The sequence below is a fragment of the Lacerta agilis genome, chromosome 7 (assembly GCF_009819535.1).
Source record: "Lacerta agilis isolate rLacAgi1 chromosome 7, rLacAgi1.pri, whole genome shotgun sequence".
Taxonomy (NCBI): Eukaryota; Metazoa; Chordata; class Lepidosauria; order Squamata; family Lacertidae; genus Lacerta; species Lacerta agilis.
In genome coordinates this window covers 17,620,558-17,632,244 of record NC_046318.1, presented here as the reverse complement: position 1 = coordinate 17,632,244, position 11,687 = coordinate 17,620,558, and positions in this window count along the sequence as shown.

Sequence of the window (11,687 nt, the reverse complement as noted above, 5' to 3'; positions counted from 1 at the left end):
CTGTCTGTAGACTAGGCCCATGATTTCCGCTGCTCCAGGGACGGAAACTTGACCGGCAGTTTTCAGCCATTATTGAGTGAGCTAACTGTGAGGGCATGCCAGTTGCTCTGGTCAACCTGGAATATCAATAACAGTGGATACCTAACATGACTGTCTGTCAAATCTAAGTTACACTGTATAGTAAGGTTGTTCTGCTAAGCAAGACTTGATCCAGAATATGTCTTATGCTGGGGGGGTTAAAACCAAATCAAGGGGCATGGGGAAAGAGGACTGGAAGAGTGGTTAGAGTAGCTGAGATCCTGTGCTCCATCAGGGATCAGTTAGGTACTCACAATGGTAGTCATTACTATATCATGTCTAGGGCTGGGCGATACATTGTTATATTATCCAAAGCCAGTTTTGAAGTCCATATTGGTTTCATAATTTTTGACCTGGCAATATACCGTGAATCATGGTGAATCATGGTATGTGTGTATACTATTCAAAAATCACAATGTGTGAAAGATTGTGAAGCCAGCCAATGCTTCTACATAGCTCTATCCTTATTTCACTCCCCTATCAACTGTTCTAGAGTCTCTTCCACCCATCCCCAAGTCAATTTTGGGGACACAGAGGAAAGAGAGTGGGAAAACTCCAGTTGTGCAAGTGGAAGTCTTTGCACAGGGCTTCTGCTACCACAGCTAGTTAGGTGAATCCTGCCCCCATGGGAGGTCTGAAATGTTGTTGTTTTTTCTGGACAAATACCACTACTGCTTATTTGTAGTGTTTTGAAGCTCCCAGAACAATTTGCTAAGCCTATGTTTTTGAAGGATCATATCCTACCAATCAATTTTATTCTAAAAGTAGCTGGCACAATCAAGTTCTCCAATACTATAAAATATCACAAAATCAAAAGGACAGGCCTACAGCTGAATAATAATAATAATAGTAAAAACAATTGACTTAGAGTTGTTAATATCATAGAACTATCTCTAAATTTTGAGAAATGAATATTAATAGGGATAAATATATTTGACCAGAAAAAAGTAGAAGAAAGGAACTTTGTAGGGGTCCAGAACAGATGGATGTGAGATGAAGAGAAGCTGCCAAATCTGAAGAATGGAAAGTCATTGTTAAGAGAAACACAGATATAGAGGTGATTCAGTAGAATTGAGTGAGCAGTGCAGTGAGAGAATGGACTGAGGTCAACATGTCTTCATTAAAAGAAAGAAGATGGCCACAATGACACTGAGAACAATGGTTGCCATGGTAGCCAGAGCAAAATCCAAACCAAAATGGGTCAAGGGTGCTTTAGTGATACAGGTAAGAGGACAAGTGGCTACCAGCTCTCTCAGTGATGAAGGAAAGGACAACAATGTTTGCCATCAAAAGCTGACATTTAATGACATGACGGTTACCTTTATGAAGTTCAGGCAAATTACAGGAGCCGAGCACTCAAAGGACACTGATAGAGCTAATAATTGGGACCCAGGACAGTATTTGTTGCTTGTGATAGCAAAAGAGTTGTAGATGCTGACTATTAGCATTAAAAAAAAAAAGTTGCTAGCAATAACCATCCAAGAAAGGGATATTGGGGTCATGGCAGAACCACTGCGCAATGGAAATCAAACAGCAGTGCTATCTATGGGTGTGATATGGCTGCAAACCTTCCATGTTTCCCAATGAACATTGGCTTCAAGGTTTGATGAGACACTGCTGCATATCCACACATATTCCATATTTGCTTTCCTTCGGCCATGCTCCTCTTGCAGTCAAGGGACAAACTTCCCAAGACCAGCCAAGTTATTTTAGCACCTGAGGTAATTCCGGAAAAGTTCCTCCTTTCCTCTGACTGGAAAAATACCATAATAATAAATTAACAAGTTCCCCTTTGATACCCCAAATCAGCCACCTCATGCAGCCTAATGGTAGAGCCCAACCCTGAGTGCCTGCCAGAATAACCACTCACGTGGGGCTCTAGGAGAATTCTGTTTGTCCCATGGCATAGGCACAGGCAGTTTTGGGAGGCTGCCATAGTCCTGTGCAGCCAGGAGAGGGCTGGCCAGTTGGTGTCAACTTCCTCCAGCCATGACAGTCCCACCAAGCTGAGAAGGTATCACCTGCATGACCAATCAGGACTGGTTGTTAAACCACTCTGGAAACTGTGACTCTTTGAAGGGAATAGGGGTCTCCTTAACAAATTACAGCCCCCAGGATAGTTTGTGGGATGCCTTGCCTGTTTAAAGTGGCATGCTTATCTTTTGAATATATAGTGAGGCTGGGGTATGTGGCTTCCTTGATCGGGAAAAGCATCTGTAAACTAATGCATAAATTGGGATCTTCTGTGCACATGCTGGATGCTTTAGGAATCAAAATGGGAAACACAGGAAGAGTGAAGTGCTATTCAGATTTGCTAGCTGACCACAGAACCGAAATGTATAACAAAATGTAGAGATTCACTTTCACTGTAATTGAAAGGAGGAGGGTCTCAAGCAACTGTGGTAATTTTATTATATTCAAATGAAATCTCATCTCATCATAAAACTGCCTGAGACATCCAGCAATATGACTTGTCGGTGTCTTCATGCAGAGAAGGCTTCAAATAAACATTAAAATATTTATCAAAATTGCAGAGCAAAATAAATGAAGTATAATGCTGGGTTTGTAGTCTATATTTAGGTTTGTTTGCATCTTTGTATTGAAAAGACATCAAAGTATTCAAAGGAGAAACACATTAGAATATTCATCAAATTTGACTGGAAAATAAACAATAACAATGCTGTATGTTATTCTCTCTTAGCTTTCTCAATTCATTATAATTTCTACAATGGGGTTTATATTTTATCAGACCAGTCCTTCCTATTATGATTGAATTGTTCCCAGCCATGGCTGCAAAAATGAAATGGTGCAGCTATTTTCATATCTGACCAGAAGATTACATTGAACAATTCTATCCCAAAATTAATCTACTAATTCAGCTCAAGCATGCCTAAGGCTGCAATCAAGGGATGGATGTCTGTCATCTGATGCTGGAGGAGGAGTTAGCAGCTAGCAGCAGTTCTATTTAGCTGACTGCAACCTCTGCGAGCTGGTGACCAGGACTTGTAAATGGAGGCATTTGTGAGGGTGTTTTGAGGGGGAGGCCCCAAGTGTTGTCTCACGGTGTACGTAGGGCCAAGAGACATGGGCGGGGACGGACCTGCTGCAGTGACCTGCAACATCTGTTCAGTGTTTGTCTTCCTCCCTAAGAATGTGCAAAGTTAGACCTGCAGATGAGGAAAAGCGGGTTGCCTTGCTGGAAGAGAAGGTACAGCAACTTGAGGCCCAACTATTCACACTTTGAGATACTGGGCAAGATGAGGAATTTCTCAACAGAGCAGAGTGGACTGTCCTGGAACAGAGGTGCAGGTGGGATGCCCCTAGGGAGGACAAAGATCTCCCATTGCAGGAATGAACCCCTAGATGAACGTGGCACACAGAAGCAGAACGTTCAGGAGCTATGATGTGTCACCGGAGCTGCAAAATCAATTCCACGTACACCAATTCTGGGCCAGAGGAGCAAGGACAGTAGTTGCAGACCTCAGAATACACCACTGAACATAACCCCATCCTTCTGATTCATGTGTATACAAACAGTGCTGCCAGACACAGTTTTTGACATATAGCAAAAGACTCAGCAGGAAGCGGAAGGTCGTGGCCAAGAAAGAGAGCGGGAAATACTGGAAGTAAAGCACTGGCTGCGTAGATGGTGCTGTTGGAAAAGGTTTGGCTTCTTGGACCATGGTCTCCACTTTTTTTGAGGAAAAACTTGTAGCAAGAGATGGGTTGCACCTCACAGCGGCTGGCAAGAATATGTTAGCTAAGAGTCTTGCCAACATGATCAGGAGAGCTTTAAACTAAATCCTAAATGGGAGGGAGACAATATTATAGTTGGCAGGGGAACACCTCACACTGGGCGTAAAAGCTTCATTGATGTACGAGAAACAGAGGTGGTACAGAAACCTGCTAAAGGGCCGGAAGCTACAAGAAGGAAGCTGCTGGAGGCTTGTGGCTTCACTTGTATCTATACCAGGGATCGGCAAGGTTTACCTCTCCTAGGCCGGTTCACTCTGTTGCATTCCTAAAGCAACAAATCACCACTATGTGTGGTTTGCATGTGTGCAAGTGATAAAAAAGATTTAGAAAGAAGAAGAAAAACAGAGAGACTGAGCTCCTGACCAGCAAGGCTCTGGGCTTGAGAGAGAGAGGGCACAAAGAAAGAAGATCCCTCTTCTCCTCCACCCAGGCTCTTTTATTCAAACAAAGGGAGAACACACAGCATTCAAACCAGCCAATCACATTCAGCCAGCAGTCTTCACGTGGTTGGTATCAGGTAACCAAGACTTCCATGAGAATCCCAGGAAAACCCCCAACACATCCCCACACATCAAAGGGCATCAAAGCATGTAATAAATGTATAGAGACAGGAACTAATAAACAGGAGATAGCAGAAAGGTGAAATCTAACATCCTAACCCTAAAACCAAGTTGTTTACCAACTCCTGAGATTGATCAGGCAATTCCCCTTCTGTGGCTTGGGGATCAAAGAGCTAAGTTTATCACAGGAATGCCTGACAAATGGAAACGCAGCATCTGGTCCCAGCAAGCACCAGCTTTAGTGAGAGCTTGCTCTGCCTGCTTAGAGAATGGCAAAGAGTGCATGGCCTTATGGGAAAACACACAGCCTTGTGGGATTTTATCAGATGTTTATGCTTATGAATCAGGCCCAGTAATGATATGATTCATATTACATCATTCCTATCATAATCCCCAAGTGACTGCCACATCACTCCAGTGGAGATCCCTCCGTGGGCCGGATTGCGTGCATGCTCGTCTGCGCAGACATGATTTCTGGCTTCTGTGTCTGTGCAAGAACGATTTCCGGTGTCTGTGCATGAGCAGACGCGATTTCCGATGCCATGGAAGCGATTCACCACACCACACTGCACCAGTTTAGCACAGTGCACAGGGACTCACTGAGTGGATGGCTCTGTTTGGGGGTGGCTTGTGGGCCGGTTAAACGACCCCTGTGGGCCATTTGTGGCCCATGGTCCTTAGGTTGCCTACTCCTGATCTATAGTGATGCACAGAGTATGGGAAATCAGCAAGACACTACAAGAGGACAAATATGACCTAATAAGCATTACTGAAACATGGTGAGATGACACTCATGACTGGAATGTAGAAATTGAGGGGTATAAAGTGTTTAACAGGAAGGGAAGATAAATAGCATTATATATAATGGATGTGTACACTTGTAAAGAGATCTGTGAGTAAAGAGATCTGTGACCTGGAACATGGAAAGCAGATTGAGAGTATATGGGTAAAAATTGTAGGAGAGAGAAACAACAGTGACGTTACTGTGGGTGTCTGCTATAGACCTCCAAGGCAGACTGAAAACTTGGATCATGCATTCCTACAACAGATAAACATTCAAAGAAAGAGAGAGAGATAGTAATGGGAGATTTCAACTACCCCAATATCTGCTGGAACTCAAACCTTGCCAAGAATGTAAGGTCCAACAAATTCCTCCATTGCCTCACTGGCAATTTCATTTCCCAGAAGGTGGAAGAAGCAACAAGGGGGTCATCTATCTTGGACCTGGTCCTCACCAACAGGGAAGAATGGATTGACAATGTGGAAGTACTGGAAACTCTGGGAGGAAGTGATCACGTCCTTGGGTTTCATGATACAGAAACAGGGGAAAGGTGAGTGTAGTCCGACAAGATGGGAGTTTCTCAAAGGTGAATAATGAGGACAAAAATGCAGACAATTACAACATGACTGAAAAGTGGGAGGCAGCTAAAGAAACCAGTGTGGCTGCATAAGGAGCTTGCAGATGAGCTGAAATTTAAGAAGACCATATACAGTATAAGAAATGGAAAAAAATTGTGACGGAACAGTATGCACAAGTAGCCAACAGGTGGGCCAAAGAAGATCAGGTGTGCCAAAGCTTAGTAGGAGCTCAGACTTGCAAGAGAGGTTAAAAATAATAACAGTGGTTATCAAAGGTGTTTACATATATTCTTAGGGGTTCCTGTTGTTGCATGCTGGGTGCATACTTGAGCACATTTCATTTGGAATCCTCTCCAGGAAATCATTCTTTTTTTTTCTAAATAATATTTATTGTATTTTCAAAAAAAGGAAAGAAAAAAGTAAACATCTACAAATACACACTAACAACAATAAACAACTAAACACAATAGAAAAAAGAAAAGCATCAAAAAATAAACACAAAAAGAAAAAATACATCATCATACTAAAAATAACTCCATTTTCTTATCATCTTTTACGGACTTCCTCCTGTTTCCCCTTATTTGCTTCCCTTAGGAATATTACACGTAACTTCCAATTTTAATTTCTCCCATATATATAAATGCTGACAATCTTGAAATTCAAAACTATTTAAATTTATACCTATTAACTATTAACCACTAACATAAATTCAAAATCTGTTTGTAAAATTTATAATTTCCTAAAATTCTTATTATTTACTTCAACCTGTACATCCAGGAAATCATTCTTCACCTGTTCACATTCCCTGGCTGTATCCATCCACCTTGCTTGTTGGGGCTGAACATCCCGGAATAAGAGGAATCAACGATAACACCCACCCATCCAAATTCAACCCCCCCCCCCCAGGTGGCAGAATAGCAGTGTGTTTTCCCCAAAATAATTGTTTTCAAATGTTCTTCTTCATAATAGAGTGCTTTTGAAAAAAAGGGGTGGATCATTGCTTTCATTCTGGTAAGAGGTAGAAGCATCTTTTTCAACAATGAGAAGTCCTAAAAAGAAACTCGACTTTAGCAGGGGTAGTGGAAAGGCAGGGAGACAGTGGGAGGAGACTGCCCTGTCTGCAGATCTGTGGATACTCTGAAAAACCTTTTCATGAGCGGTTCCAAAATCTGTTCATGAAGTGGGGCAAATTTATATATGGATGTTCCCTCAACCAAGCGAGATTGCATTTCCACAAGGAAAAGTATGCCACAGCAGTGGGACACTGTGAAAAGCTCCCACACATGGGGGAATTACTGGGCATGAAAACTGGGTGTAAAACATATCGAGAGAAAGGTATGGGCAGGCCTTAACTGGTGAAGTCTTCAGTGACAATCTGCATGTGACTCTTCTTTGTAAACCTTTGGGCAAATAACCTTTGGGCAATTAACTAGCCTGAAACTTTTGACTGTCACACTCTATCAAGTGTCTGTTAAAGGTACCTATCAACACCTTGCAATTGTATAATTCCACTCTACTTTGCTAAGCTTTCAGCACTTCCACCCACGGTATGCTAATTACAGGCATCTGAGCATCAGAACTGACACCTCTCCATTCCACATGATATAATGGTTTGTTTAGACACTTCTTTTGCTCTTCCACCTATCATTGCTGGAGACATAAATGTGGGGATGTCATCTCACACCTCACCCCTTTTCTCTTCTGCAGGGCTCCTTTCCTCCAACCCCAAATTTCTACTCCTACCCCCATTGCACCTACCCCCTCCTTGCAATGTGCTGTTTCTCCAGTGAACTTTCCACACATACTTCTTATTTTGTTTTTGTTCAATCTATTTTTATAACACCTTTCAAAGTTTATATATATATATATATATATATATATATATATATATATATAGCAATTTTAAAGCCTTTTACGGTTTAGCAAACTTGGGAGTTTTTATATCTAAACAAGGGTCAGCACCTCCCATCTATCTTCAAGAAAGCTGAGGAAATGGCCCTTCCCTGAGAGGAATTCCAGCAGCGGGAAATATCTATTTCTGCTGCTACCAGCCACAATACCTTGATTCTTTAAACAAACAAACAAAATAAAATCCTTCATTCATCAAAGACTATTGGCTATTCATAACAGCCTTGGTTCTGATAACCTTTGATGGTATTTGTGCAGTTTTTGTACAACTGAGTTGTCTTTTTCCAAAACCAACGGCAGCTTTGCTTTCTAAGCGTATATATGTACAAACGAATTTGTATATGGAGATGCAATCTGTGCCCAATTATGAACATTTAAGTGCAATTTATTTTTAAAGTGATAATTGCAGTTTAATACCTCACTTGAAAACATATTTACTTAGATGTAAGCCTATTTTATTTTGGTAGAATGTCTTTATGTGTAAGACCTGACTCAGAAGTGAGCAGAGTAATATGGGAGTTGACTTCTCCAAAGTCCACCCCATGATATTCTAGTAACATCTGAAGAAAGGAGCAGAGATTGCTACACAACCTTCCCATGCTAGTGTTAACACTCCATGTGATCAGAACAAAAATGTTACCTTGCTAGATCCAACCAAAGTCCAATGAGTCCTGCATTACATTTCCAACATGGAGGAACCAGAGACAGTAGCAAAGTACTGTAAATGCTCCACATACAGAAGGCACCAGGTTCAATCCATGGCATATGCTGTTAATATGTTCCAGTAGCAAATTATGGGAGGACATTCTGCTTGAAACTCTGTAGATCTTCTGCCTGTCACATTAGGGGATTGGGTGGTACTGTGGTCTCAACCACTGAGCCTCTTGGGCTTGCTGATTGGAAGGTCGGTGGTTCGCATCCACACAATGGGGTGAGCTCCCGTTGCTCTGTCCCAGCTCCTGCCAACCTAGCAGTTTGAAAGCACACCAGTGTGGGTGTAGGTACTGCTGTGGCGGGAAGGTAAATGGCATTTCCATGCGCTCTGGCATTCATCACGGTTTGCCATTATGCCTGAAGCAGTTTAGTCATGCTGGCCACATGACCCAGAAAGTTGTCTGTGGACAAACACGAGCTCAGCTCCCTTGGCCTGAAAAGTGAGATGAGCACCACAACCCATTTGTTTGTTTGTTTGTTTGTTTATGTATTTATTTATTTAACACCCTATACCAGTCGCCTTTGACTCGACTTAAATGTCCAGGGGTCCTTTACCTTTACCTTTTTTACAATATAGGTGGGTTAGGCGAACAACCAGATGCCATCAGAAGCACACACACAATGACAATTATGGGTTGGCAACTCTGGTGAGAGGAGGAACCATGCCATTGAGTGAATTCACACAGTTCTTCTCTCCAGATGTTACCAGAGTAATGTGGGACTGGACCAATTGGAAAGTGTTCCTGTATTTCTCTTAGAGGATGTTAATCAGATCCTGTCAATCATGATGGGCCACTGTTGGAAAGTCTAGTACTAGACACACACCCCATGGTACCATCAGTTAGAAAGTTTTGTGGTAGCCATCTAAACTTATAGCCTTAACTCGTGCATGTGGATAGACAAAGCACACTTGTGTGAATAAATATCTCTTTGCCTTCATGCTCACTATGAGAGAATGTTGGTTTTTCCAATCCCTAGAGGGGAAATTTGGCAAGAACCCCAACTTCAGTGTAATTGATGGCAATGGAATGTTCTAATGCAGAAAAACAGTGTCACATTAATTTCCACATGAATCAGTCAATCACCGGCTGCCATGATGTCTTGCATTTCTGCTTGCTAATGAACCAGATAGGGATATTTGTTCATTGCAGGTGTGTAGAGCTAAAATAATGGTCTTCATGCAAATCAGCAAACATGATTGGTGATCTTGGCATCACAAAGTAATAGAGGAAAGCAAGCTGAAGTGACCAAAAACATGGGAGAATCAATGGAGAAAACAATGTGCCACAGCAAATAAGGAGGTTGAGTCAAGGAGGACAGACCTAGCTACAGACATTAGCAGTAGTGGATGAATGAAATTACTATTTCAGAGGCAATATCCTTTTAAGTGCCAGATTCAAGGGAATAATATTACATTTGTGCTCCACTTGTGAGCTTTCAAAAGCATGTGACTGGATTCTGCTAGTACTATAAGATTGGGAATGTCCTGCCAGAAACCCCAGAGAGTCACTAGATGGAGCAGTGCTCTCATTCATTATAATGCAGAATGAAGATTTTGGAACTCCATCTCAATGCCCTGTGGACTGTGACACCAGCAATAATAATAATAATAATAATAATAATAATAATAATAATAATAATTTATTTTTATCCCAACCATCTAGCTGGGTTTCCCTAGCCACTCTGGGCAGCTCCCAACAGAATATTAAAAATATGATAAATCATCAAACATTAAAATATTCCCTAAACAGGGTTGCCTTCAGATGTCTTCTAAAAATCAGATAGTTATTTATCTCCTTGACCTCTGATGGGAGGGCGTTCCACAGGGCGGGCGCCATGACCAAGAAGGCCCTCTGCCTGATTCCCTGTAGCTTTGCTTCTCACAGTGAGGGAACCGCCAGAAGGCCCTCAGAGCTGGACCTCAGTGTCCAGGCTGAATGATGGGGGTGGAGACACTCCTTCAGGTATACTGGGCCAAGGCCATTTAGGATTTTAAGGTCAGCACCAACACTTTGAGTTGTGCTTGGAAATGTACTGGGAGCCAATGTAGGTCTTTCAGACTGGTGTTATATGGTCTTAGTGGCCACTCTCAGTCACCAGTCTAGCTGCCACATTCTGGATTAGTTGTAGCTTCCAGGTCACCTTCAAAGGTAGCCCCACGTAGAGTGCATTGCAGTAGTCCAAGCTGTTTGGAAAGTATCTGGGGTAAGCAATATTTCTTCTGTATTCTGCAGTTGCCCTGAAACATGTCATTAAGGGAGCAATCCAATGCACAAGAAGTTGGCACAAAGCAAGCCAGAGTAAATTAAGCTGGTGTAGAGTTACACCAAACCCAAACACCCTCTAACAGTTGGGCTGCTGCTGATCTGCCTAAGCCTGACAGAGAGAAAACAAGCCTTTAAAACAATGTTCTATGCTTGGCTTCCAAGACATGTGACAGAACTGAACAGGCTTAGGATCCAAACTAATTCTTCTCCCTCTGGTCTTGCCACACCCCCAGAACACCATTCTGGGGGATTTACATGGACCTCAGCTCAGCCAGCTTTGGCTCAGCAGAAACAAGCAAATTATGGCAGCTGAGATGGAGTTGAGGACTTAACACCAACTGAGCCACTAATCCACAAGCTGAGCCAGAGTGCACCTTAAACTGTTCATCTGAGTCAATATGCCATACGATGGCCCCTTAAGTAACAGAGATGGTAGCATCCGTGATAGGATTGCCGTATTTCAAACAGTGAAAATCCAGACATAATTTTTTTTGACCTTTTTTTCAGTCAAAGTTGTTGAGCTATGGAAAATTGGCAAAAACGGCACTGCTTACATGGGTTGGCATATGTCTGGGTTTTCCTGGACATTTTGGCCAATTTCCGCCCAGACACTGCTGACGACTGCAGTATTCCAGATATGTCCAGAAAATTCCAGATGTATGACAACTCTGATCTCTGATAAACTTCTAGATAATTCAATGAAAATGAGCACGACTGGAATCTGAATCTCTAGAGGCCCTCATAGCAGAACAAAAGGAAAATTTGTTATTTTTATGATGATTGATATAATTATGTTGTTTGAATTGTTCACTTGCATCTTTTATTTCACTTTTAACAAAAGACACCTAGCAAGGATCCATTTGCCCTTTTAATGTAGCTTATAAATTTCTCAAACTGTCAGGGAAAGAAGAAACAGTAAGATTACACAGAAAGAACGACAGAATTAGTTTGATGAGCCACAAAGGAAGAGTTTATACCCTGAATGCATTGGGCCACATTATTTATTGTTGGTTTGCTTCAAGAAAAGCACCCATTCACTTATGAG